Source organism: Sphaerodactylus townsendi, linkage group LG04 (genome assembly GCF_021028975.2).
Source record: "Sphaerodactylus townsendi isolate TG3544 linkage group LG04, MPM_Stown_v2.3, whole genome shotgun sequence".
Taxonomy (NCBI): domain Eukaryota; kingdom Metazoa; phylum Chordata; class Lepidosauria; order Squamata; family Sphaerodactylidae; genus Sphaerodactylus; species Sphaerodactylus townsendi.
In genome coordinates this window covers 18,788,681-18,816,555 of record NC_059428.1, presented here as the reverse complement: position 1 = coordinate 18,816,555, position 27,875 = coordinate 18,788,681, and the positions used below count along the sequence as shown (strand labels likewise).

At 46.5% G+C, this 27,875-nt stretch overlaps 1 long non-coding RNA gene across 1 annotated transcript; it reads left to right on the top strand.

The window, feature by feature from the left end:
* Positions 1-4,959: 4,959 nt before the first annotated feature.
* On the top strand, positions 4,960-27,167 carry LOC125431798. Its single transcript, XR_007244340.1, has 3 exons — positions 4,960-5,068; positions 10,520-10,526; positions 27,157-27,167. It is a non-coding gene; the product is annotated as an uncharacterized LOC125431798 (long non-coding RNA).
* The last annotated feature ends 708 nt before the right edge of the window (positions 27,168-27,875 follow it).

Sequence of the window (27,875 nt, the reverse complement as noted above, 5' to 3'; positions counted from 1 at the left end):
CCACCCCAAGAGGAGTGCAAAATCACCACCTTAACAGACCAGATTATATAAGAACAACAAGCATAGAGGCCAAGGTGCTTTCACCTCCCTCTAAATGGCAAGGCTCCCAATGCTAACTCCTGTTGAGGCCCCTAAGAAGTAGCAGAGAGCTAAATTAGATAAAAAAAAAAAATTCTCAAATTCCCGTCCAACTGGCTTATTCATACTGTTCTTCTCAATTGCTTGTCAGTGGTTCCTATGCATGGAGTTTTCAAAGACAGAGGGCATTCAGAAGTGGTTTGTCATTGTCTGCCTCTCTATCATGCCCCACCCTTGGCATTTGTCGGAGGTCTCCTGTCCAAATACTAGCCAGGATCAGGGCTGAGAATGTAGAACTGGCCCAAGGTCATCTAGCAAGCTTCCATAGCATGAGTGGGAACTGGAAAGTGTATTTCCCAGCTCCTAGTCTGATACCTTCACAGGTCAGGGTTCCATCCAGACCACCAAAATCCATAATACATCCTGTAGTAAGGGGCAGAGAAGAAAAACCTGCTCAGCAACCTGAGAGCCAATAAGAACAGAACTCCCACCACCAATAGGAGCTGTGGGTGGAAAGTCTGTAAAGTTTTAACAGCTGGAAGTTGTCCCGTTGATGTGTGGGTAGCAGAGTCCAAATAAACTCAAAAATACACACGTTGCACTCTGGCTATGTCCAATCTTATATATTGATCTTCCATATAATTAAACAACTCTACTATTTGTATTTACATTTCCTTATTCCTCTCACAAAGGTTGCTTTAAAGTTCAGGGGTGTAATGCCAGTCTTGAACTAAGAATTGAGAATGGGACTAAGTGATTATTTTACGTTTGAACGTTATAAGAGTTAAGGAAGGAGCCATTATGCTGAATCTTTAAGAACTTTGTCAGAGGAATAAGGAAATGTAAATACAAATGGAAGTGTTACGTTGTTTAATTATATGGAAGATCAATATATAAGATTGGACACAGCCAGAGTGCAACGTGTGCATTTTTGAGTTTATTTGGGCTAACGTTGACATTGCACTCTTAAAGATAGTGGTGATGGGTAGCAGAGTCTACACAGTGTTATTAATTTGCACCCTGCCCTCCATTTTGACACTAATCAGCCTCATTCTTTCTCCTCTCCAACTCAGCAAATCAACCTGGTGTTGTCAACCCGCCCTGGATGTATCCTCACACGCAGCCAGGGTATACTTTATGACATATGTAGTTTGTCAGCTTTAATTCCTTACCTCTATACCAAATGTTCTACTCACTTCAGTTTCTAAGCCTGTACCAAATAAAACTTCAAACCATGGTTTCAGACCCTGGTCTGACCAACTCTTAAGTGACCGTAGGTAGTGGGGTGACCCGTGTTCAGCCAATCGCACTGTCCAATAACCGTAGTTGTTTTCATTAAGCCAAGTTCTGCAGTGAAGCGGTATAAAGCAAAATCCTGAAACAAGATAAGACTAGAAATGTGGAAATATGGAAGCAACCAGCCTGCTTGACAATAGAGCAGCTGAAAGTTCAGATCATAGACGGAAAACTGATGATCGGAAATTTTACTCCTCGTGCTCAGTTGCCACACTTCCCCGTTTGTATTCAGTTATTTATTTACTGCATTTATGTACTGCGATGTGTCCTCACGATCCATCTTTGAAAAATTAGCTACGCCTACAAATAAAAGTCTTTTCACCCGGCGTGGCTCAAATCCAAACATCTGTCAGCCGCTTTGAGCAGAACAGTGTGCGTTGTTGAGTTGTTGAATTTCAAATGAAGTGGGTGGGGGAGGGGAAACGTCTGAATCCTCCTGTCGAAAGCAGGCAAACTTGGTAATCCACACGGAGATCTTAACGGATACGTTTTATATGTTATACTCCGCGTGGTGGGTATTTGTTATTATAGCAGGAAATCGACAGTGCAGTCCCAAGCAGTTATGCCTATCTAAACACATTAAGAACATAAGAACATAAGAACGAGCCTGCTGGATCAGACCAGAGTCCATCTAGTCCAGCACTCTGCCACCAGGTGCCTTTGCACGAGATGTTCCTGCTTTCCAGGTAGTTCCATTTAGGTGCCTGCCGGCCGAAACGGGGTCATCTCCGCTGACTCGGGTTAACGGTTTCAATGCTTGCTTTAATTGTAGCGATGTTGACGGGCCCCACAATCCGGATCTAACTGAATAAAGGTTACTTTGTTTGCGCGAAACTTTCCCGGAGTCTGGGAGTTTGTGTAAATGCTGCTTTGGGGACTATCGCCGTATAGCTGTTTGGCAATGGCGGATCTATGTCATCTTTGACTGTTCAATACTGAGGAAGTCTAAGAAACGTCTTGATTCCATCCCAGTAGCATGTTGCTGTCAAACCGTTGGCACCTAACTGTTAAAATTAAGCGGCTTCCGTTGGCCCCTAACTGCCAAGGCAGGAGAAAGCCCAGGTTGCTGAACGTAACTCGCCATAGAACGCCCAGCCCTCAAACTGCCCGGGGACAGGAATAAAATTCGGGTTTTATACCGCTGGTATACCCAGCATGGCTGAAACCCCATACTAACTTCGCGGGGGGAAACTAAAGGGGAGATGAAGCGAAGGCTCTGTGGGGGCATGACCAGAAGCTCACGATGCAGGATGACGTGAAAGCAACGGCCTCTCTAAGCGTCAACTGCTGCTCCTGAGCACTTGGTCTACTTCAAGGCATTTGTAATCTCAGATCATTAAGGAGAGGGGCAAGATTGGGAGCCATAGATCGACTCCTCCTCCATAAATCTGTCCAAGCCCTTTTTACAAAAGCATATCCAGGTTAGTGTGGGCCATCACTTCACCTCCTGTGTCAACATATTCCAGAACACCAATCACACGCTTGTGTGAAGAAGTGTACTTTTGTTAGAGTCCTAATTCTTCCCCTAGCATTTTCTAATGAATGCCCCTTGGTTCTAGATATTGTGAGAAAGAGAGAGAACGTGCCTTCTCTCTGTCAACATTTTCTACCCCATGCATAGGCCTTTGTAGACTTCAATCATATCCCCCCTCAGACGCTCCTCTCCAAACTAGTAAGAGGTCCTAAACGCTGCGTAGCCTCTCACTCATAAGGAAGGTTGCGCTCCAGTCACCTCAAATCAATATCCGTCTCGTTGCCCTTCTCACCGCACTTTTTCTATCTCTTCGAAATATCAACGCTTTTTGAGATGGCCGGCACTGCAGAACTGGAACACAGTTCTATCGAAAGTGTGTACGTCGCATCTACACGGCTTTATAGCAAAGGGCATGGCAATCTTCGCGCAGTTTTATTCTCAAATTCGCTTTTCCTAATTATCCCCTTTAAGGTTTGCCTTTTCACAGCTGCCATGCATTGAGTTGACATTCCCATGGAACTATCAACTAAGACTTCAGTGCCTTTAAAGGAAGGTAACTCTACATGGGATTGTATTGTGATGGCAACATTATATTTGAAAGACAAAAGTCTCCTTGTAAATTTCTCACAGCATAGGAAATGAAGAGAGTTGCCTCCTACAGAGCAGAGTTCAAACGATAGAAAAACAATGAACCATAACGCAGTGTGCGAAAGATGCTGGGATGGATGCATCACCTTCTTTGCAATTGACATTTATTCATAGATTCTGAGATGATTTCACCCCAGTGACATATTTACGATCAGTTATTCAACAAAGAAACTGAGGTAGGGAATCTTTCACCTACCGGCGTTCGAATATAATTTTTTGAGGAATTTCGCTGTATCGGGGCGACAGGAGCTCTGCAAATTTAATTTCAGCACGAATTGCGGCACAACGTCCCCTGTTTGATTCTGACATTTTCAGCCTCATGTTCTAGCCTGAAATAACACTCTAAATATTGTTAAATGCTCCATATGAGAAGATTTCTATATCCTGTTCTCTCACAAGTATCCCAGATTAGTCACTTCCCTTCGTGTAAAAGGTGCCCTGCAAGATCAAACTAGTGGTCCACCTAGTTCAGCACCCTGTTTTACACAGATGTCAGTCAGTTCCCTTGGGGCCCCCCACAAATAGAGAATAGAAACCACACCTCTGACGATGCCAGCCCCAGATGCAGGCGAAACGTTAGGAACAAGATCCACCAGACCACGGCCACACAGCCCGGAAAACCCACCACAACTATGGCTTATTTATTTATTTAAACCAAAGTCTGGCTCAGGGTGTCTAAAAGGTAAAACCAGTCCCCTGTGAAGCACCGGGTCATTACTGACCCATGGGATGACATGATATCATTTATCAGGCAGACTGTGTTTATGGGGTGGTTTGCCATTGTCTCCCTCAGTCATCTAACTTTTATCTCCAGCAAGCTGAGAACCTTCAGAAGGATAGAAAACAGCCAGCCCTGAGCCGGCACCCTGAAACTGACTTCCCTCAGGATGGGGAACTTCGTAGTATATGAGCAGAGTTTTGACTCAGCGGTCCGAGAGTTGAATCACTTCTGGAGTTTCTATGGGGCTCTCCAACAACCCGTAATATCCCACACTAAAAAGTGAAGGGACCAGTATCCTGCTACCGGTTTTGGGTAACAATAGGTTAGGGGCTGGAGTTATTGTCACATCGTAAGCTCGGGATAAATCTGCTAATTTTTTACCTCATACTCTATGGTAAAGGTGAACCCTAGAGGAAAGTCAATCTCGATGCCGGTGATGTATCACTACCGGAGTTTATTGCCAAGCCGAAGTAATGTTGTTATCACTGGCATTATTATACCGACTACATCAGGACTCCGTCCTCTGAATTCCCTAGGGTTTCTGGCATTGGGCTTGCCACCCTGAATATAGACCATCATTTCTCTTCTGTCTCTAAAGACCGTGGCACAGCTTAAACAGCAGTTGATTTCAGGTGGCCTGTTTGTCACATAATACCTCCTCTCTCCCTGCAATTTGTTTCCTTTACTAGCTGTCTCAGAAAAAAAGATGTTAGTCTGGTCAGTTGAGGTGTAGCAGTTGAGGTGAGAAAATTGTATACTTCCCCATTAAAATATAGTCCCAAGCAAATAATGAGAATTAGTATTCATTTCTACGTGCTGCCTTTGTCAAAACCACTCTTTTGTGCACTATTGTTGCATAATGTTTGTATAATGTTTTATAATTAAACTGAATGCCCAAATGTAGTTTTACTTTCAAACTTTCAAACAGATGGAGCAGGGGAAGCAGGGCTGGGTACGCAGTAGGACTCAGGTGGAGCATGCTACAACAAAGACGATCTGGCAAGTTCTGTGGCAGAGGAATATTTAACCCTACTAACGTCTTTTTCTTAGACAGGGTATACCTTGCGAGAGCTGAATTTTTTGCTGCTTCAGCTATGTTCTTGGGAGGTCTAGCTATGTAACTGATAGTACAGTCCTTTGGAGAATCACTCCAGTCTAAGCCCTGAAAGAGCTGACCAGTTCTTAAGTTCCATCAATATTTATTTTACCTCAAAGAAAACTTACAAATTGTTGCAAAGCTCCACATTTTGCTTCCTGTTACAGATTTCTTTGCAAAAGTGACAGCGTGGTGATGCTCCAGAAAATTAATACCTGCAGGGGGACATATGGGGTCAAATGTCTCCGAGCTGTGGTCATTTAGTCCCATGAGGGGGGCAGAAAATCGCCCCCACACACCCCTTCTTATCCCTGTTTGGTTATGGTGGGGGAGAGTGGCCACCCATATGTGCGGGGGCGGTGGAAAACCAGGCTACATTTTCCCTAGATACGCCTCTGGTGATGCCCCCATACCTGAGCCTCCTTTAGACATCCATTTATGTGACCTCATCCGCTCTTTTGCCCTGAATCTGGAACTGGCGAAGTTAAAACAAAAGCTAAAAGTTTTGTCTTCAAAGAGACATCATCTCATCATTACGTGACCACAGGGAGTCCCACAAACATCTAGAGCTTGTTGGGTCAGAAATGAGTCCTTGATGCCTGTCGTTTGAAGAATGAAGTACGGCTTGTTATGTAGTTCAGTTTTTTTTCATATCCCACATCCTCTCAGCAGGCAACATTTACGTTTTTATGTTGTGCCAAAGGAGCTGCAGCTACAATTTACACAAAGTCTACCTTGTTTTCTGATTGTGTTTCAACAATATTCTTTTCTTGCTCCATTGGCCACCACAGTGGAAAACAAGATGCCACGTTCATCATGCTGTTCCAGAGACGAGACATAAATGTGACAAAGCCTTGTGGTTTTTTTTAAAGAAAAGGTAATGTTTTCCTTTGTGCAACTGCACAATATTTATTCAGTGGTTTTCAGACGCTGTACCTTCAAGCAACCTTTCCCACCTCAACTCATTTTATGTGCCTCACAGAAAAGGTGTTCGCTTCCGCATAACTGATGATTGCTCCAAAAGCCATGAGCAGCAATGGCTATAATTTTTTGTGCCGGAAGTACGCATTAGTATATGCAATAACAACAGAACTGTAACAATAACACCCATCATGCTTGTAATCCTTTTAGTCTTCAAAGGACGAGGTCACAGAATTGTGGAGGACCCCGTTCAAAACCAGAATAGGCGGTGGACAAGTAAATCAAATTCCTTCTCTTTTATAGCTAACCTTTCATATAAATTTCCAGTTACCTCATACAAAAGTCTGAAGCACACAACCTCTCCATGTATTGATTCAGCCCTCAGAGAGACAATGTGGGCAGTAGCAAGCCAGCCCCTACCTCAGTGATGGCGAACCTTTTCAAGAACGAGTGCCCAAATTGCAGCCCAAAACCCACTTATTTATCACCAAGTGCCCACACAGCAATTTAACCTGAATACTGAGGTTTTAGTTTAGAAAAAACAGTTGGCTCCGAGGCGCACGTTACTCGGGAGTAAGTTTGGTGGAGCAACCGTGCAACGTTTCGAATGGGTGAATCACGACCCTAGGAGGGTTTACTCAGAAGCAAGCCCCATTGCCAGCAACTGAGCTTACTCCCAGGTAAAGGATCGTCCCCAGGCTTGCCTAGATATTGTGTGTGTGTGTGTGTGTGTGTGTGTGTGTGTGTGTGTGTGTGGGTGTGGGTGATTTTCCGCCACCCCCACATGATGAACTTTGTGCACGTGTGCCCACAGAAAGGGCTCTGAGTGCCACCTCTGGCACCCGTGCCATAGGTTCGCCACCACTGCCCTACCTTATCTCTGTGTGATCAGCACCATGCCAAAGTATGAAGTTGCATCCTTTGAACTGGAGATGCCGAGAATTGAACCCGGGACCGTCTGCATGCAAGGCAGAGGCACTTCCTGTGAACTTCAGCCCCTCCCCTAAATGCATTTTTTTGGTATGAAAAGGTTTTAAAATAATAAAAATAAAAATAAAAACAGTAACATTAACATAACAAATAAAATCCAACATTTAAAGTTTCTGTCTAAATAACACATAATCACTGATACAGACGTCACTTCTGTATTAATTACAACTCATCTTTGTATTCTTTCTATCTGAAACTTAGGACATACCTGTATAATATACATATTTTATGTGATTACTTGTCATCTATTTCTAGTCTATAATATATAACCTTTTTAATTCTGTTACTGTTTCCTCCCTTAGGCTCTCATCTCAAGATATGCAGAATAGCTATGCACTTTCAAACCTGCTTTCGGTGATTGCTCTTTGAAGCTTCGTGCAGGAATGGCAAAATCCAATTTTGCAAACAGCCGTGAAAGTGGTTTGAAAATGGCCACATGGTATTTTCGCGTGTGCGAAGAAGGGGGGGGCCTTAGTAGACTATTTTAAAAGTCTCCTATTAAAATCTATAAATCGTTAGCAGCTCCTAAGGTGCATTTCAACTCCTGTCCTTTTATTTCCATAAGCTACTAGGCATAGGAATTAGGGTTATATCGCCAAGAAAGCAAACCTGGGAGAGCCTAACGCTTTTGTTTCCATTAAAACCTGGGTTCTTTTCTCCAATAACTCCGTAATCCAGCTGGAGAGGTCTCCTTAACAATTTTTTATTGAAAAACAGAAAACAAAGTTAAAATAAAACTTAGATTCAGTTAAGGGAGTTGCTTTAGGTGGTCATATCCCTTTTGGTTCTTCTTGTCCCCATTCCGGAAACCCATGGCCCCAGAGATCCTTCCTCTGACCACGTCTGGGAGTAAGATGGAATTCAGAAACCCTTTGTTTTCCCTCTGTCTCCAGGAAAACTCTGTTCAGGCCAATACGAGGTAAACTTGGAAGGCCTTTTGAAGTTTCCATCCTGGCAATCCTTTGTATGGCTTTCCTGCAATCCTCCTCTCCAGGAGATCAAAGGCAAAGATGCTTTTCACAGTCATATGTGACTTCCCTTTACTGTAGCGATAGCATCTTCCATGACAGGTTAATACCCTTATCCCTCTATATTATCTTTCGATTCATTTCTTTTCCATTAACTATACTTACTGCTCTGCCTTTAACATTTTTTTACTGAGAGGAATTACTTAACAGCCTCTCGTTCGCCGAACTTATCTTTATGGCATTCTACTTGGCCTAATCCCCACTAAGTATAATCTTCATATATATATCTATTACTGATCTATTACTAAACAATATTATATACTATGTTTTCTCCCCTAAATGCATTTAGGAGCGCAGTTGCTTACAGCTCTCCCACCGGCTTGGAGATCCTACACACATAGGCCCTTTCTGCACAAACATTTTGAAACGTTTTAAAGGCAGGAAATAAAACGTCTCCTCCATGGAGTTCCGCATCGTTTCTACCCTAAAAGTCTTATTTCCAGCTCAAAACGTTTCAAACGACTGATTCTCTGGCTGAAACGTTTTGAAAACCTCTTCAATTGCTGTGCGATCGGTTGGCCATGTTTCCCACGCTTCTCCTCAGCACCATTTTCTGAGTTCACAGTGTGCCCCCCTTGCCCGTTTATTTGCAGCCTGTCTGTTCTTGTATTTTGAGGGGAGGGCAATCTTCGAAGCATTGAGGCTGTAAAACATGGAAGCATCGATTCGACACAGAACTAAAGAAAAGGCAAGGGGGGCCAGGAACCATTCCGAGGGGGTGAATGCCGACATACATCATTGTAAAAATGGCGATTGAAAACATTTAATTGATTGATTGATCGATTATATTTTTAGACCGCCCTCCCCAATAGGCGCAGGGCGGTGTACATCATAATTTAATATATAAAATAAAAATGTAAAACCGTAATTCAGTCTGTAATTTTAGAAACATTTGGGTATTTGTGCATATGAGTACTCTGTGCAGGAATTCAGCTGAACTCCTCGCCCTAGAAATCTGAACAGGTGGCTCAAAAGCTACCAGTGGCTTTAGCATCCCCTAGAACAGGGGTAGGGAACCTGCGGCTCTCCAGATGTTCAGGAACTACAATTCCCATCAGCCTCTGTCAGCATGGCCAATTGGCCATGCTGGTAGGGGCTGATGGGAATTGTAGTTCCTGAACATCTGGAGAGCCACAGGTTCCCTACCCCTGCCCTAGAAGACTTAATAAAAACTTGCAAAAAATCAATTCTGTTTTTTTAAAAGGAATTTCCTCTGTGCTGCTTAGCTGATAGCTTCACATCTGGGGTTCCTCCTAGTCCATGCTGTGTTTCTACGATCAACCACACATGACACATGATAAATCAGGTCAGGAGTCTCCCAACCTAACTCACAGTCATACATACAATGGGGGAACTCACCTTAAACACTCTTCCAGAATGTTGGAAACATCAGAATAATGTCCTCACCCACCCAGAGACCTAGGAAGTTGTAATGTATCGGTGTAGTATTTGTGCAGATCCCAGCAGGGCTTCCTTCTTTAGTAGTAGTAGTAGTAGTAGTAGTAGTAGTAGTAGTAGTAGTCGTCGTCGTCGTCGTCGTCATTGTAGCAGCAGCAGTAGTAATGTTTTGTTAAAATGGAGAGAGGACTAAATACTTCTTGGAAGAAGGATGAGACCAAACTGTAATAGCCTCTTATACTTCAGTTTTTACAGTTATTACCTTTATTGTGAGAACGATATTGAGACTTGTACTTCAACCTGAACACACCTGGGATGCTCCTTAACCCTAAATGTGGAACATGGGACCCAAATGAAATGTATGTGCCCCTCTTTTCCTTTCTCATGGCATGACCAGCATCACAGATGGAAGAGTAAAGAGCTGGAACAGGCCATAGAGACCATCTAGTCCACAGGTGTCAAACTCATGGCCCTCCAGATGTTATGGACTACAGTTCCCATCACCCCTTGCCAGCAGGATGCTGGCAGGGGATGATGGGAACTGTAGTCCATAACATCTGGAGGGCCACGAGTTTGACACTTGTGGCCTAAAGCATCCCTGACAAAGCTAATAAGTTAATGATCATTCTACTCCTTAGGAAAACCTAGGAGAAAGAAGGGGAGGAGATAGATACCTGTAGTTGCACTAAACAGTTGGTACAGAACAGCTGTGAATTAATGCTGCTGAATTCTAGTAGGCTTTTGCTGGTCAGTTGGGTGGTAAGGAGTAATCATGTTTATCCTCAATGCTCCAGAATCCAGTGGGTGTCATGAGCAACATTTGGAGGCATGATCGTGAGGACATATTTGCACCCTTGCTTTTAAAACAGAAAAATAGTCATGGATGGTGTTTAGTTTACTGACGTACTACTTGGGGCAATCAACTGGAGAAAATGTTGTCTAGGGCCAGCGAACACTGCTGGTTCAGCCAGGGAATGTGCACGCGTCATTCCCCAAACTGGCCAACAGTTAGAGCTGTGCGTTGCCCTCTCCAATAAACTGTCATAATGTAAACTAGGTATTCCGGCAAGCAAGAGGATTAACTGCAATTTGTGACACAGCCAGGTTATAAGACGGCATTTCATTACCCAGCGTGAGGACAAACGGACCTGTTTTATGAGATCGTTAATACACACCCAGCTGTGTTCTGTGACCTTGTTGCATGAACCATTATGAAGCATTTTTGAAGGTCAAAGGTCTCATAAGATGAGCCTGGAAGAGTCTCAGAATAGCATGCAATATTGAATTTGCTTTTTTTAAAAAACAAACAAAACAAAACTATTCTTGTACGGTCAAGTGAGACATCATTGCTAGTCAGCAAACTTTGTCCTGAACGTCCTGAATGGTCATACCCTGTGACATTTCACAGATGAATGTAAGAACATAAGGGGCACCCTGCTAGATCAGATCAGTGGTCCATGTAGTCCAGCATCCTGTGTCTGAGTGGCCGACCAGCATATGGCCAACAGACAGGGCATAGAGGCCAAAGCCTCCCTTAGATGTTGTAGCAAAGGTATTCAAAGGTCTATTGTCTCTGGACTTGGAGGTTCCTTTCAATGATCTTGGATAGCAGCTACTGAAGGAATTGTCCTCCATGAAACTGCCTATTCCTCCTGCAAAACAATCTATACTAGCTGTCCTCACTACTTCCACTATGAAATGACACTTGTGTGCACTAGTTGTAACCCTGTTCTCACAACAAAGATCACCACTGTGCAGAGCAGAGGTGTAGCTAGGGGAAATGGAGCCCGGTGCAAAATCTGAGTTTTCCTGCCCCTCCCCATGTTTGTTTGTGTTTTTTGTATTGTTAGTGGTTTTTCAGTTTTTGGCCTGCAGGGGGCGTAGTTTTTAGGCTAGCAGCATCAAAATTTCAGGGTATCTTTAGGAGACTCTCCTTATGATACCTCCCAGGTTTGGTGAAGTTTGGTTCAGGGGGTCCAATGTTATAGACCCTGGGAGATGGGAGCAACCCCTTTGGGGGTCCATAACTTTGGACCCCCCAAACCAAACCTCACCAAACCTGGCTGGTATCAGCAGGAGTGTTGCCGGACGATATCTTGAAGTTTTGGTGCCGCTATCCTAAAAACTGCACCCCCTGCTGGCCGACAAAGTAGAAACACTAAAAATACAAAAAAGGTCATTTTTGCTGCCCCCCAGACATATGCCCGGTGTGACGTTCACCCCCCTGCCCCATGGTAGCTACACCACTGGTGCAGAGCTTCTTATGTGGAGCACAGAGAAGGCTGGGCGAAAGAAGGGAGGACATGATCATGCTCTTCAAATATCGAAAAGTCTTTGACATGGAAGAGATCAAAGACTTGCTCCCCGCTAGACCAGTCATGGGCTTTGATCTAGATGGTCCATGCTATCCTGTCTTGTCAGGTCTCAGAAGCTAAGCAGGGACATCCCTCAGTAGTTGGGATGATTACTTGGTTGGGAGAATACCAAGGAGGTCTAGGGTTGTACACAGAGGCAGCAGCGATTAACCACCTTTGTCTATTGCGTTGAAAACCCTCCAGGGTTGTCATAAGTCAGCTGGTGCTTTACACATACTCTAGTTATAGGCTCCAATTATGGTGTTACATTATAGGAGAGTAGATTTTAGTTTAACATCAGCAGGATATTCATAATGTTAAAACAGAGGTGTCCAACTCTGGTGCGTCAGATGTTCATGGACTACAATTCCCATCAGCCCCTGCTGGCATGGCCAATTGTAGCCCATGAACATCTGATGCGCCAGAGTTGGACACCCCTGTGCAGAGGTGGGATCCAGCAGATTCTCACCAGTTCCCGAGAATGAGTTACTAATTATTTGTGTGTGCCGAGAGGGGGTTACTAATTGGGTCTGCTTTTCCGTTAGAAAATCCATTAGGTCCAAAGATCATAAAGTCCTGTTGTTTCCTATGTGGCTGGTTAGTGAAGGTAGAAAACAGGATAATTCTCCCTGTTGGGCTGTTTTAAAAACATGTTTTAGTAATATGGTAAAGTTCCTTGTTTAAGGAAAGTGTCCTTCTTTTGATTTCTAGAAACAAAATAAAGTATTTGAAAGTATTAAGTATTTGACAGGCAGTCAATTAGAGGAGAAGTAGTTGTTTCTGTTGGCAGTAGACGATAGGACTTGCTATAATGAGTTTAAATTATGGACAGAAAGATACCAGCTGGAAATTAGGAACTTTTTTTTTTACAGTAAGAGTTTTTTACAGTAACAGAGAAATTATTAATGCCCCGCCCCCGGAATGCCCAGCCACGCCCCCGGCGTGCCCCGCCCATCCCCATTGACGCTACGCCACTGTTTGGGAACCTGTTACTAAAATTTTTGGATCCCACCACTGCTCCTGTGTTAAAAGACGTGCCATAATGGAATGAATTACATAGGGGATAAGCTCTTCTTCACTGGAGGTTTTCAAGTACAGGCTGGAGAGCCATCTTTGTCTAGACAGAGATTTCCTGCAGTGAGCTGTGGTAGTTCTGTATAAATAGCAGAGCAGAAACAAATGGAGACAGGAAATTTGACCAAGAAAATAAATGGGAAGCAATTGATAACAATCATGTGTGTCTGTTAAGTGCTGTCAAGTCACTTCTAACCTACGGTGACCATGTGAAAGTCAATCCATCTCATGCTGGATCTTCCTCCTCTTTTCCTGCTGGTTTCAACTTTTCCTAGCATTATTGTCTTTTCCAGTGACTCTTGTGCTCTGAGCGAAATGCCTATTTGTGTGTCCTAACTTGCTTAGCATCCCGCTTCAGAAGCAGAGAGTGTGTGCAAAACAATCACAACCATTTAAGGTTTAAAAAATAAACGAAGGGGGAAAATTGAGATTATTGAATCTAGCCATTCTAAAAAAATAACTGCAACTCGGATGCAGTCAGCAACATTTACTATTTGCTCCAGGGAAGCAGTTCGCTGGCATTTCAAGATTATGTTCGTGCGTTTGCATTGGGTGCACACGGCAGCCAAAAATGTCCTTGCCGCAGGAAGAAATCAGGCCTACTCAGAGATAATATCCATGTTATTCAGTTGGGTTTATTCCCAGGAAAGCATCTTGAGGATTGCTGGGCTTCAATATCGAATGTCTGAAGACTCAGAGAGCTGAAAGCTCAAGTGATTTATCACTCCTGTGAGCACACTGACCACATTTTAAAAGGTATCCCCGACGTATCTCCAAAAGGCACGAAATAGTGACGGTGACTTAACCAAGGACAGGCATGTGAACAGAAATTCAGGCACTGGGCAGCAGGAACACGGGGTTGCATGTGTCTGCTTTCTGGCTGCTTTGAACATTCAGAAGACATTAAGAGAAAACAAAAATGACTCACTCTTCTTTCTGTTCCACATACTTCAGCCCACATAAGAGGACCAAGGACTTAGTGCAGACATTGGCCTTATCCCCATTGTGTGCTCATTGTTGCCAACAGTGACGTCTCCTCAGAAAAGCTTGCCTTCCGCCAACTTGATGCTTTCATTCCCCACTGTATTCCAACTAGTTTCCCACTCCTCTGAACCTATTATGGCTTCTGCCACTGACAAGTTAGTCATCCCTGCCCCTTGTTGCCCTCATATTTGGGTCTCCCTCATAGAAATCTGAATAGACGCTCAGAGCTATTTCTATCTCCTCTTTCAACTCCGTTCTTACATCCCACTGTTTGTCATGAAACCTATGGCTTTAAGCTGCTAATTCTCAGTTTGAACACTGCCTAAATACATGTCAGCTAAAAGGAAGAAGAGTGGGTTTTAATAACCTGCTGTTCTCCACCTTTAAAGAGTCTCAAAGCAGCTTACAATCACAGTCCCTTTTCCTCCCCACAACTGACCCCTTGTGAGGTAAGTGGGGCCTAGCAGTGGTGGCGAACCTTTGGCACTCCAGATGTTATGGACTACAATTCCCATCAGCCCCTGCCAGCATGGCCAATTGGGCCTAGAGAATACGGAAAGAATGGTGACTGGCCCAGGGTCACTCAGTAGGCTTCAGGTAGAGGAGTGTGGAATTGAACCCAGTTCTCCAGATTAGAGTCTACCACTCCTAACCACTACACTACGTTAGGCTAACATCTCAGCTCTTCACCCACATTTCTACAAACATTCCTTTCGCACTTTAAAAGTTCAGGTGTTTGTGAGCGTTGAAGAGGACACTTGTGATATGTCAGCAAGGACACATTTCCACAGAAATGGCCACTTCCCCCTACCAGTTGCCCCCTTACATAAATCCCATGAATATCTTTTTGAAAAGGGAGGGACCTATCACAACAGATGAGATATTAAGTGGACCATAGACGCAACCCATAGTCCTGTAGACCAGTGGTTCTTAACCTTACAACAACACAAGCCTCTATTGGCATATAGGTTCTTAACCTTAAGAACATACGAACATAAGAACAAGCCAGCTAGATCAGACCAGAGTCCATCTAGTCCTGCTCTCTGCTACTCGCAGCGGCCCACCAGGTGCCTTTGGGAGCTCACATGCAGGATGTGAAAGCAATGGCCTGCTGCTGCTGCTGCTCCTGAGCACCTGGTCTGTTAAGGCATTTGCAATCGCAGATCAAGGAGGATCAAGATTGGTAGCCATGTCTATGGTTAACCTTCCTAACGCCACGACCCTTTAATACAGCTCCTCATGTGGTGGTGACCCCCAACCCTAACATTTATCCATTTTACAGATGGAGAACACTGATGCAGAGAGTCTTAGGCGACCCCTGTGAAAGGGTCGTTCGACCCCCCAAAGGGGTCGCGACCCACAGGTTGAGACCCGCTGCTGTAGACTGTTCTTTCAAATCTTCCTCAGTAGGACCATCTGGAGGTAAGAGGGATTCTAGTTTTTGGCCTCCAAAATTAAACCAGATTTATTTGTATATGTTCATACCACCTCATTCCAAGGAGTTTAGGTGGACATACGCTATTTTCGATGCTCCTTCATTTTATCCTTACAGCAGCTATCCCATGAGGTAAATGAGACTGAAAGCGACTGACTGACCCCCAGATCATCTAGCTAGCATTATGGAAGTGTGGGAATATGACTCTGGGTCTCCTAGCTCCTCATCTGAAATAGGGTGACCACCTCCAGGTTGGAAAATTTCTGTAGGGGTGAAGTCTGGGAAGATGGGGTTTGGGGAAGGAACAGGCCTCCGAGAGGTGTGATGCCGTTGAGTCCACCCACAAAAGCAACCATTGGTTGATTCCGCACTTGCGCTATCGACCTAAGTTCGAGCTGCGTTCGACCTAAGTGCTCCGCACAACCGTTGGGATCGACGTGGTTTTGTACCAGCTTCGCCCCGTGTAACGGTCAAATTTCCGACTCCAGTTGGGGACTACTACTTTTTCAGGGAACCACGCTCAAACTCAGCCAGGAGTCCCCCATTCAGCCAATCACAGCTGAGTGTTTTGGGCATGCGTACAGCTGGCCAATCAAAAAACGCCACCTTCGTCCCTCCATTCCTGTGGCAGTTTTTTTTATAACGTGTGTGGGGATAGACGGAACATGGCCGTAGAACAGTAGCCAATCAGAATGGAGAAGCGAAGAGGCACAGGATGATTCCACCCTCCGAGCTGGGATCAAGCTGGTTGCAGTGGGGAACAACAATGGCTTCGACCTAGGTCAGTACCCTTCTCAGGGAACTGGGTCGAACCTATTTTACTCATGTGCAGAATCGCCCATTGTTTTCCAGGGGAACTGATCTCTGTGATCTAGTAATCGCTGTAATTCTGCAAGATCTCCGGGTCGCACCTGGAGGCTGATAACTCTAGTCTGAAACTCTAACCCCAACACAGAAGGGAGAGAAAACAATGCTTTCTAACCATCCCAGCACCGCCTTAAGTTTGGAGTGTTTACCAACAACAGCTACTGGACCTATGATACCGATGAGCACACAGAGTCTTAGGCCCCTTCCGCACACACAAATTGATGCGTTTTCAAAACACTTTCACAACTGTTTGCACGTGGATTTTGCTATTCCGCACAGCTTCGAAGAGCACTGAAAGCAGTTTGAAAGTGCATTATTCTGCATGTGCGGAATGAGCCATATATTCTCAACAAAATGACAAAAGGAGTGGAACGCTCAACACAAAATGCTCATGGTGATCAGAGTCAGTTTGACTTTGGAATATGTAATTTGTAAAAGATTGCTGCCCCATTCCAGTAACTGCATTTGATCCTATCTTATAACAATTCAATTCTACCTTATGCAATGTAATTGAGTACACATATGAGAACAACCGCCAATGCCTTTATTATATTAGATTTTTTTATTACAAAAAATAGTGTTGTTGGAACAGTCTTACGAAAGTTGCAATTGGAGGTAAAGCAGTGCATTTCCAAAGACACAATGATTACAGTTAACAGAAACAACAATGCTTCTTTGGCCTGGCCAGAGACACTCCACCCTCCACCTTCCCTCGCACTTTGAATACAAATGAAATTTAATAACTCAATAAACTTTCAAGAAAAGAGAGGGAGAAAGGACAGGAAAGAGGAAGCGTCTAACTTTCTGATCCCATCTTGCTCAACTTAGCTTATACTGTTGCGGGGAGGAAGGAAAAGGATGATTGGAAAGAGGAATGCTGATCCCAGTTTAAGATATTGGCTCAGTGAAGAAAGTAACAGCAATCAGAACAGGCTATTTTAAGTGATAAAAGACGTCTCCCCCACTTAAGAGAGGTTTCTGTGTGAAGCCACAAAATTAAGGGGTGGATTATATTCTTCTTCTTTTATTTTTATTCTTCAATATTCTTCCAAACTGCCTGAGGCAATCAATAACAGTAAAAAAAAAAATCTGTCAAAGCCAAATATGATATAACTCTTCATAAAAACTGAACCTATCAACCTTACTTAAAAAGACAGCAATCATTTCCCAAGCAGCAGCCGCAGCACAATAGTTAAGCCTACACACATTGTCTCAGAAGGGTAGCCAACCAGCTGGATTAGTCTGGAATAGTACAGTAAAATTCAAGTCCAATAGCGCCTTAAAACCCAACAACGTTTTCCAGGGTTATAGGTTTTTGAGAGTCAAAGCAGAGGTTCGCTTCACAAAAGGTTATACCCTGGAAAATGTTGTTGGACTTTTTAAGGTGCTACTCGACTTAAACGTTATTAAATCCACAAAAGACAAACAGCAGCCACCACAAAGAGTGTCTCTTTTACATGGTGCTTCTCAGAGAAGGACTTGCATTTTTTCTCCAGGAAACCCAATCCTCTTTCTAGTTAACAAATCAACCACCCTCAGGAGCTGCACTGTCCCATATCTAGGTGGGTTTTCCTCAGAGAAATTAACCAAGCCACCAGTTGTAAAGGTTTCAGTGGTGTTGATGAGAAGGGCAGCCGCCTAACCTTGAGTACATTCCACAGCCCGGGCGATGGGCCAGTTTCATCGGCGGAGACTTTATCTCTGCGCGGGAGATGAGGTCTCCGTTCCCATGGGAAGCCGGGAGGGGGATGGGATGGATAGAGTTATAGCCTGTGCTTCTGGCGGGAAGTGTCATTCCTGCCACTGCGTGTACTTGAGCTTTCTAAGATGTCTGAATAAACGGTCTTTTTTTCACCAAAGAGCCTTTTTATTTCTGCTTCTATGGAATTCCTTACATTGTGGCAGGAATCCTAATTTCTACCATCTATATCCCTAGTGCAGTGGACCTCTACGGTGTCCCGGCATGGGAGAGGTTAGCAGATGTTTTTGGGGAAGGTCGCGGTAGTTCCCCCAAAGAGGGCTCCGACCTTTCCCTTCTGGATCTGGAGGAACCGGGCGGGAGAAGCGAGGTCTTCGCTTGGTGACTAACTTTCCTCGTTCCTACGTGATCAGCACGCAAGTCTTCCTTTTACTCCGCTGGAACGAGGGACGCCGGACGACGACCATGGAGACTTACATGTGAGTCGCTTGGGGCGCTGTCTATGGATCGAAGCCTGTGGGATCGTGGATCTCTACCTCGTTTTCGTGCATGGATTACTGCAAACCCTCAGATGCAACCTGTCATGGAGGAGACGGGCCTGACCACCTTGTCATGCGGTAACTCCAGGAGTCCATTGAACGATTCCCTGGACTGCGTGATTTTGGTGATGCTCCCAAAGAACCACCGCGGGCACAGCACTCGGGGCCCGTCCGGCGACACTGGGACTAAACCTGGGATTGGGAGGGGTATTCACGTAGCCGATCTTCCCGATCGACCCCCCTTGATCCCGGGTCAGCTGTGCTGCACCTGAGGTGTGCCCCGGGGAGCCACCAGGTGGCTACGGTGTCTCCGATGTCTCCGCTTCCAGACGACGAAGAGTCCGAAGAAAGTCACTGCACTCCCAGCCGGATCTTCGTTCTCCTCTCCCATCGAAAGAGAACTGGGATTCGAGGAAGTGGGTCGACTGCGTAGATGCCCAAGAAGCATGGACCGCGTGGAACGCCAGCTATGGGAGGAGGAACGGGCACAGCTGCAGCAAGAGCTAAAACCTGCAGAAGGGACCGTGGAACAGCAAACGCAAAGAAGTCCAACTTCGAGCTGGACCGTGGCCAAAGATGGCGCCCAATCGCACAATATGCGCAGGAATCTGTCAGTTCATGATATAAGGTCCTGAAGCGGCCTTCCAAACTGGATTTACAGCGGCAACGCCGAAGCTGCTTCAGGCCTTTGCGCAGACGAAAAGTGAGCTTTACTGCAAAGCTATTAAACGGAGACGAACTGGCTAAATTGAACGAAAGCAGCTCTGCATAGCGCTAATTCAGTGATGCATTTTCGGACCACGCAAGGGAGAGAGAGAGCTACGGCTATGCCTTGGAGAGGGAACTGAGGAAGCAGCAGACCAGGAAGCCCCAAGTTGGAGTCTACGCTTAAGTCACTGATACTGCCGGGCGCTTCAGAGGGGCGACGCTTGTTGGGCCCCTGCCACCTTCCTGCTAAGCGACCAGCTCCCACCGGAACGCCAGCAGCGTACCGGCATTAATACCGCCACCGATCCCGGCCCCCCCCGGCAACCGCTGTTCCCGTAGCCAACCTGCTCAACCTGGCGCATCTCGGCCGCCCGTGCAGGCGCCTAAGAGCCGTGGGAAAGGGGTTACTACAGGCCCCCGATACCTCGGCCCGCTTTTGATGGGGACCGCCCAAACTCCCCTACTTCATCTTTACAACTTGATTGCCCACTTGGAGGACTATGATGATTTATACCGGTCTGAGCGCGAAAAAATACGGGACATCGGCTTTCAGTCCTGGATGGAGGCAGCAGCCCGACTGGTTTGTGACTCTTTGGATTTGCAAGATGAAGACTCTAATCGCTTGCGGTGCCCGCGATTCCTCCAAGCCTTAAGAGCGCGCTTCCAAGAAATCCGCCGGCGCCGAAAATGAAGCTATCCGCGATCCATCAAAACGCTATCCAGCAGGGCAACCGCTCATTTGCAGAATCTTTGCCCGCGGTAAAGATTTCGTGCGGCGGCTGCTTTCGACTCCCTCCTGAGTGGCCTGAGCATCTGAAATCGCGTAATACTTTCTACCGGATGCTGTTGACCGCAAGCTGCGTGAAACGGTGTTTTAATTCGGGTCCTCTCGACTATTGCTGATTGGATCCAGTTGGGATCCCAGAGTGGCGTCTAAAACGCATGGAATACGCTTCGTGCCGGAGGCCGCCCAATGCTTCCCAAAACCTGCCACTGCGCCTCACCAAGCCAAGCTTCCAGCCGCCGCCTCTACCGTAGACTTCTCCACCTCTGAGCGCTGTCATGCCGTACTGGGATTGTGTCTTTACTGGCGGAGGATAACCAGGTCATCTAGCCGCCAACTGTCCGAAGAAACAAAGACCAACCGCTTCCAGTCCACGCCGCTACACCCCATCTGCCAAGCCACCACGCTAAATCGGGGCCGCCCGACGGGCTCATCTTAAAGCGGTCATCGAAGCGCGCACCCAGAGGAGGGGGAAGCTTAGCTGTTTGCCTTTCTTCAGCCCCCCCCCCCCCCCCCCCCATGGACATGGGTCCGACTCCTGACGCCGGGTGAGTGAAGGCGAAGCGCCTCCCATTACTGTCCAATCGGCTGTTTCTGGCCAACCCCGCTAAGCATACTCGCGGTATTATAGCCTCGGCCCTTGTGGGATTCTGGCTGCTCCCATTGCTTAATGCGGCCCCAGGTGGCATGAGGAAGGCTGTAGGTCTGGACCAAATCCCTCTGGCTAAGCTCCATACGCATTCACCCAAATGGACGGCAGCCCTCGGGAACGGTAAGGACCGGCCCAGTTCAAAACACAACCGGTTCTCCTCCGTTGCGCCGACCATTGGGGAGAAAATTAGTTTTATTTTGCGCCAGTAATGGCCAAACACTCCATAGTTCTGGAGCATGCCATATGGATTTATTGTGTTACATGAACCAAAAGTTCATTTGGAAAGAAAAGGATCCTAGAATTCACTGGACCCTCCCCTGCGGTGAACATACATGAATTGGGGAAAGCCCAACTCCTTCTGACACACCCCCCTCCCTGGCTTCATCAGCGGTTGCTCCCCGACATTCTCCTATTGGCATCCCACCGGGCGTACCAAGATCTGTAGCCAGAGTTTTTTCAGGAGCAAGAATGCGATCAGTTGCCACAATTCCCATAGAGACACTTGACTGCAAAATCGTTAAGCATACAGCCGGTTTGGAAGCACAACTGTGCCCCAAAGGGGTAGAATCTACCGTATAGAGTCCCAATGAGGAGAAGGGAACTGCGTTTCTTGGACAAGCAACCTCGGCCGCGGGTTCGATAATCGTAGTGGCGTATTACCAAACACAAGACAAGACACGCTGCTCGCCCGCTTTTGTTTGTAAAAGAAAAGATGGAGGTCTCTCACGGCTATTGCACAGATTATCGAGGTCTCAATGCGAGTCTCTCTTGTCCAATAAAATCACCGCTTTCTTGCCTTTTGATCAAAAGGACCTTTTAGATGCATTGGAGCAAAGGGCGATCTTTTTTACTAAATTAGACTTGAGAGAAGCTTACTACAGGGTCAGAATTGCTGAAGGCTATGAACACTTGCGACTGGCGCTTTTTTTAACACAAAGTTTGGACCCAGTTTGAATACTTAATAATGCCATTCGGGTTAAGTGGGGCCCCCGGGGCTTTTGTATGGCCCTATTATCAACGAAGTTCTCCATGATTTATTGTACAAGGGAGTTGTGGTATACTTAGATGACGCTTTTAATTTATTCACAAACCATGGAAGAGCATGTAAGCATTGGATTCAAAAGTATTGGAAACGCTTTGCTCGAACTAACTCCCTCTTTGCCAAACTCTCCAAATGCTGTTTCCACCAGACCTCTATTGACTATTTGGGTTACCCGGATCTCGCCCGAGGGCTTAAAAATGGATCCTGCTAAAATTGACGCGGTCCTCCAATGGCCTGCCCCCCACCAACCGTAAGGAGAACTCCAATCTTTTCTGGGGTTTGCTAATTTCTATCGTGACTTCATACCCCAATGGTCGCTGAACTGACTTCTCCCTCATCACAGACCTCTCTTAATGCGCACTTCAAAGCGTAAAAGATCCGCACTGTCCGACCAAGCCCGGGCCCCTTTCCTGGTCTGGAAGAATGTCAAAGCAGCCTTTCAGCTCTTAAACGTCTGCTTTTCACCACTGAACTCCATCCTAAAGCACCCTGACCCAGATCTCCAGTTTGTGGTTCACGTGGATGGATGCCTCGGACAAAGCGCTTTGGGGCAGCCCTGTTGCAGAAAAAAATAAAAGATGGTAGGCTGGTTCCGTGGTGCTTATTTATCAAAGAAATTCTCCGGTGCTGAACTCCCAACTGGACTGTGGGAGATAAAGAGACTGCGCGCCATCAAAGTAGCACTCTCCACTTGGCGCCACTGGCTGGAGGGGACTAAACACCCTCTTTCAGGTTTGGTTCCGGATCACAAAACCTGGCCGCTTCTTTCCACCCCCTCAAGATGTCCATAAAACAACCTCCGTTGGGCCGATTTCTTTTCTCCGTTTCCTCTTTCACAGTCCATTTTTTTTCCTCGAGGAAAACCAATAAACTGGCTGCACGCGCTCTCAAGGCTTCTTACCCGGAGGTGGAGCTGCTCTTACGGTGGACATCTCCACGCGACTGTTCTCTCCCCTCCCAGTTGGGGAGGCTGGCTGTCACCCGATCTCAGACGCCCACTCCTTCTCCTCCTTCACCACCCATTCCCAGTCTCTCGCTCTCTCCTTTCCTGCGTGGAACTTCGAGTGAGGCGGGGCTGCAATCGAGCCTCCAGCGGAGGAAGGTGATTCCCCACCGCGCTTTGGAGAATGGGGTTTGGCATGGAGGGGGGAGTGTTGGCACGATGGCCTCCCCTCCGCAAAGCAGGTTCTTGAAGCCTGCCACGATGCCCGCCGGCTGGACATTTTACGGCTTTCTGAAACTCTTGCATTTCTAGCCCGCCGTCAATTTCTGGTGGCGCGCAAGCACGCGCAAAGACATTGAGGCGTATATTAAAGGGTTGCTCTGTCTGTGCAGAAGCCAAAAGCATGTTCAGGAAAGCCCCATGGAAACTGTTGCTGAACTCCTTCTTCCGGAATAGGCCTCCCAGCCTCTGGGAAGTCATCTCCATGGGATTTTATTACGAGATTTACCGGAGAGCTCATGGCAACTGTACGGTCTTATGGGTAGTGGTGGACTTATTTTTCGCTAAACAAGCCCATTTTTATTCCTTTCGCGGGTGCTTCCATCCTCCATCGGGCTCCTAAGTTAAAAGCAGCTGACTGTTCTATTCAACATGTTTACCGCCTATGCACTGCGCTACGTTAAAGGTGGTCTCCTCACCGCTGCCCCCAATTCATTTCAAGGTTCCCTTGGAAGGCTTTTTTTAGGGTTGTTAGGGGCCGCCCACGGCGGTCGCTCTTACCATCGCTCAAAGTGGACGGTGAGTCGGAGAGAACGAACAAGAACCCTAGAGCAGTATTTGGACGTTGTTACACCAACTTCACCACCAAAGACACCATTTGGTCGCGAGCTCATTCCGCTTATGGAGTACCGCCTATAACCAAATGCGGTTCATAGCAGTACAAAGAAAACCCCCTTTGAAATTGTGTCTGAGGTCGCTTCCTTCCACCGCCATATATTACCAGAATCCAGAACTACCCGGCGAGCAGCTTTGGATCCTCCAGGAGTTTCAACAATGGATTTCTCATCCCTAGCCGAGGGGTGGAAGGTCGGTCCAGACCGGGCCTTACAACAGGCTAAGGGATCTCCCCAAAAGCTGCAAGCGTGGATAAGCACCGCTCGATTTTACCGCGTGTGGGCGCTTGGGTTGTATTTGTTCACCAAAAAATCTTCAAGAGGAGCGTGCGGTATAAGTTTTCCAAACTAAGGCAAAAGATTCGTGGGACGCTTTTCAGATTACTAAAAGTGATTAATGAAGTGTCACCTGCCCGACTGGATTTGCTCTTCCAACTCTCTTAGGTAACATTCATCCTGTCTTCCACGTTCCAGTTTATTCCTCAAGGAGGCTCCCGCCTACGACAAGCTTGGCACGACTCAGCCGAGAGAGACCCCCCCACCGACTATTATTGATGGCCACAAAGCGCACTACGAAATTGGACGCCATCCTGGACTTCGCTTTAATCGCAAACGCTTGCAATATTTAGTCTCTTGGGTGGGATATTCCTCTGGGTATAATCAATGGGTTTATTCCGAAAATATTGACGCCCCCACCCTTATATTTCTGCTTTCCACCACGCCTTCTTCCGCGTGATAAACCCAGAGGGGGGTCTTCTTTAAGGGAGGCAGAGTGTAAAAGTGTTTCAGTGGGTGTTGATGGAGAAGGGCAGCCGCTTAACCTTGAGGTTACATCTCCACAGCCCGGGCGATGGCTAGTACTTTATCCGGCAGAGACTCTTTATCTCTGGGCAGCTGGGAGATAGAGGTCTCCGCTCCCATATGAGGAAGCCCGGGGAGGGGGGGATGGGATGGATAGAGTTATAGCCTGTGCTTCTGGCGGGAAGTGTCATTCCTGCCACTGCGTGTACTTGAGCTTTCTAAGATGTCTGAATAAACGGTCTTTTTCACCAAAGAGCCTTTTATTTCTGCTTCTATGGAATTCCTTACACCAGTGTGATTGATTAATCAGTGTTACTGTGTTATGGTTCACTTCAGGACCTTGGCACAGATTCCTTATTCTACATCTGACCTTCCTGGCACTTAATCAGAGTGGCTCAGCTCACTTAGAACAGACTCTCTGCCACCAGAGAATGGAGATACAAAAGAACAACCATTCACTCTGGCTCTCACTTCAGTTTTGTCCTTAAAACTCTCTGTACTCTGGCTAAGAATGTGCTGTGATTCTCTCTAGCCCAGAGGTGTCAAACTCGCGGCCCTCCAGATGTTATGGACTACAGTTCCCATAATCTCCCTGCCAGCATCATGCTGGCAGGGGATGATGGGAGCGGTAGTCCATAACATCTGGAGGGCCACGAGTTTGACACCTGTGCTCTAGCCAATCACATGGAGTTCTATGTTTACCCTTTGGGCTCTCAACATTCTACTGCCTAAATGTGCCTAAATGTAGTCCATGTAGTAGAACAACATATCTTCCCCAGTTACCTATACTTTATTCCCACCAAGCTGTGTGGTCCTTTTACCAATCTCAAAAGGATGGAAGGCTGAGACAACCCTGAGCCAGGTAACTGAAACCAATTTCCATTAAGATCAAACTCAGGTCATGAGCAGAGCTTTGCCTGCAGTCCTGAATCTTAGAAGAGTTTGGATTTATATCCCCCCTTTCTCTCCTGCAGGAGACTCAAAGGGGCTTACAATCTCCTTTCCCTTCCCCACTCACAACAAATACCCTGTGAGGTGGGTGGGGCTGAAAGAGCTCCGAAAAGCTGTGACTAGCCCAAGGTCACCCAGCTGACATGTGTTGGAGTGCACAGACTAATCTGAATTCCCCAGATAAGCCTCTACAGCTCAGGCGGCAGAGCTGGGAATCAAACCCGGTTCCTCCAGATTAGATCCACGAGCTCTTAACCTCCTACACCACTGCTGCTCCACTCTGTGCTTGCATCAAAATGCTATTCTAGTAGCAGCTGACTACTAACAGCTCTCCAAAGTCTCAGGTACAGGAATTTCACATCATCTACTGATTCATTAAGCTGTACAGGTCGGGGATTGAACCCCATGCCAAGCAGTCACTCTGCTGCGAAGCCATAGTTCCTATCCTTACATGCGCCAAGTTTTCAATTTATTGTTTGAAGTAGGATAATCATTTGTCATTTGCCTTGCCAGAGGACTCAGAGATGATGGAAGCATAAGTTCAGCCAGCGAAGACTCGGGGGGGGGGGGGGGATCAATTTAAAAAGAACTGGGTGCTTCACAGCTTGGATCCACCCCAGCTTTTTATTATCGTAAGGAGAAAAAGACTGCTTCAGTTTTATGGCCGTTATGAGTTTGGATTTATATCATATCATGTTGTAAACGTCCAGATGAGTATATTATATGGCATGGGGGTCAAATTGATTTGCTGTCACACATGAAGTTCCCTCACAAGGACTGAAGCCCTTTGGAGGAAGCAAAACATAAGTCGCTTTAAGACTTCAGAGATGAATTCTGGATATGAAAATACGAACTTTCAAGCCACTTTCTCAATTGTTTGCAAGTGGATTTTGCTGTTTGGCCCAGTAAAATCCAGCTGCAAAGTGCACTGAAAGTGGACTGAAAGAGCATTGTTCTGCATGTGCGGAAGGGGCCTGAGTTCCAGTTGGGAGTGGTACTGAATATCGTATCATTTTCATTTCTGAAGCGTTGATCTTGAGCACACGTCTCCTACTTGTTTTTCACAAAAGCCATAATTATAAACAGACAGCTCTGGCCACTTTTGATCTGTGTTTAGTTTCTGCAACAGCCTTAGGTCATGGGAACCACGTATCACATCTATTCATCGTGACAGCTATCTTCCACTCCAGTAACACCTGAGAGACCAAGAAGATTGTGGTGGGTATGAGCTTTCAAGAGTCAAAGTTATCTTCATCTGATACTAATAAGAATGGAGACCCATGAGCAGAGGCATACCGGGGGAAAATGGCACCTGGAGACATCCGGTCTCCAGGCACCCCCCCACTACGCCAGGGGCAGGGCCCACCCCCACCCCCACCCCCACCCCCACCCCCACCCCTGAGCCCTGCCCCCTGACCTTATGAAAGCAAAGGCCCCAGCATGGAGTCTTCCAGAGGGGAGGGCAGAAGGGACTATTGGCTGCTGACTTGGAACCGGAGAGGGGCGGGGTTGGGGGGAGCCAGCAGTCGGGAGGGGAACGAGCAGTGGTGGGATCCAAAAATTTTAGTAACAGGTTCCCTCGCCAGCCCCCCCCCCCGCCCTCAGCAAAGGGGGCAGAGGCATACCTAGGCAAACCTGAGCCCTGGGCAAAACCCCATGGGCAGCCACCCCACCACGACCCCCCCAAATTTTTTTGCACCAGGTCATTTCTAAATCATTAGCACATTATAGAAAATGCCCCAACTCACAAATCTGAACACAGCAATGGTGAAACACGCAGGTTCTTTGATAGAGACTGGTGAGATTAAAGGTACGAAAGGCTGAAGATCAATGAATTGCAGTACCTGAAAGGGATTAACCCAGTTACATCATTAGTCGCAATTGCTATATGGAACCTTCACATTCAAAGGCAGTATGCCTCTTGGGGAGGCAAGGACGTGGAGACGGAAAAGCGGACCCAATCAGTAACCCCCTCTCGGCACACACAAATAATTAGTAACCCACTCTCGGGAACTGGTGAGAACCTGCTGGATCCCACCTCTGGGAGCGAGGCTTTGGGGGGGGGGGTCCTCTGCCTTCCTTAAACTTCCTACTGCCTTGCCATTTTCCTGGTCACGTGGGGGGGGCGATTTTGCGCCCCCCCATGTGACCAGATCAGTGGCGCCTGGGGACAGAGGGTACTCCCTGTTTCTAGGCAAATACGCCATTGCCCATGAGTCCTTATATACAAGTTTGAAGGTGAGAGGAGTCAAGCATGTAGAGGTACTATGCTCTGCTTCAACCTGGTGCCTCCCAGCTCCATTCTTCTGAGTTTGTGAATAAACTGAAGTTCAGCAAGCCATGGGGTGTGGGATGAGAGAACTGGAATGCAGAACAAGGACGTGAGTTAATTGGCCTCTTTTGTGCTATATTAATGGTTCATTATTGTTCACCAAGGGAGGGGAGAGTAGGTGGCGGAGACATTTGTAATGCAAATGAGCATTCTGATCAAAATGAAAC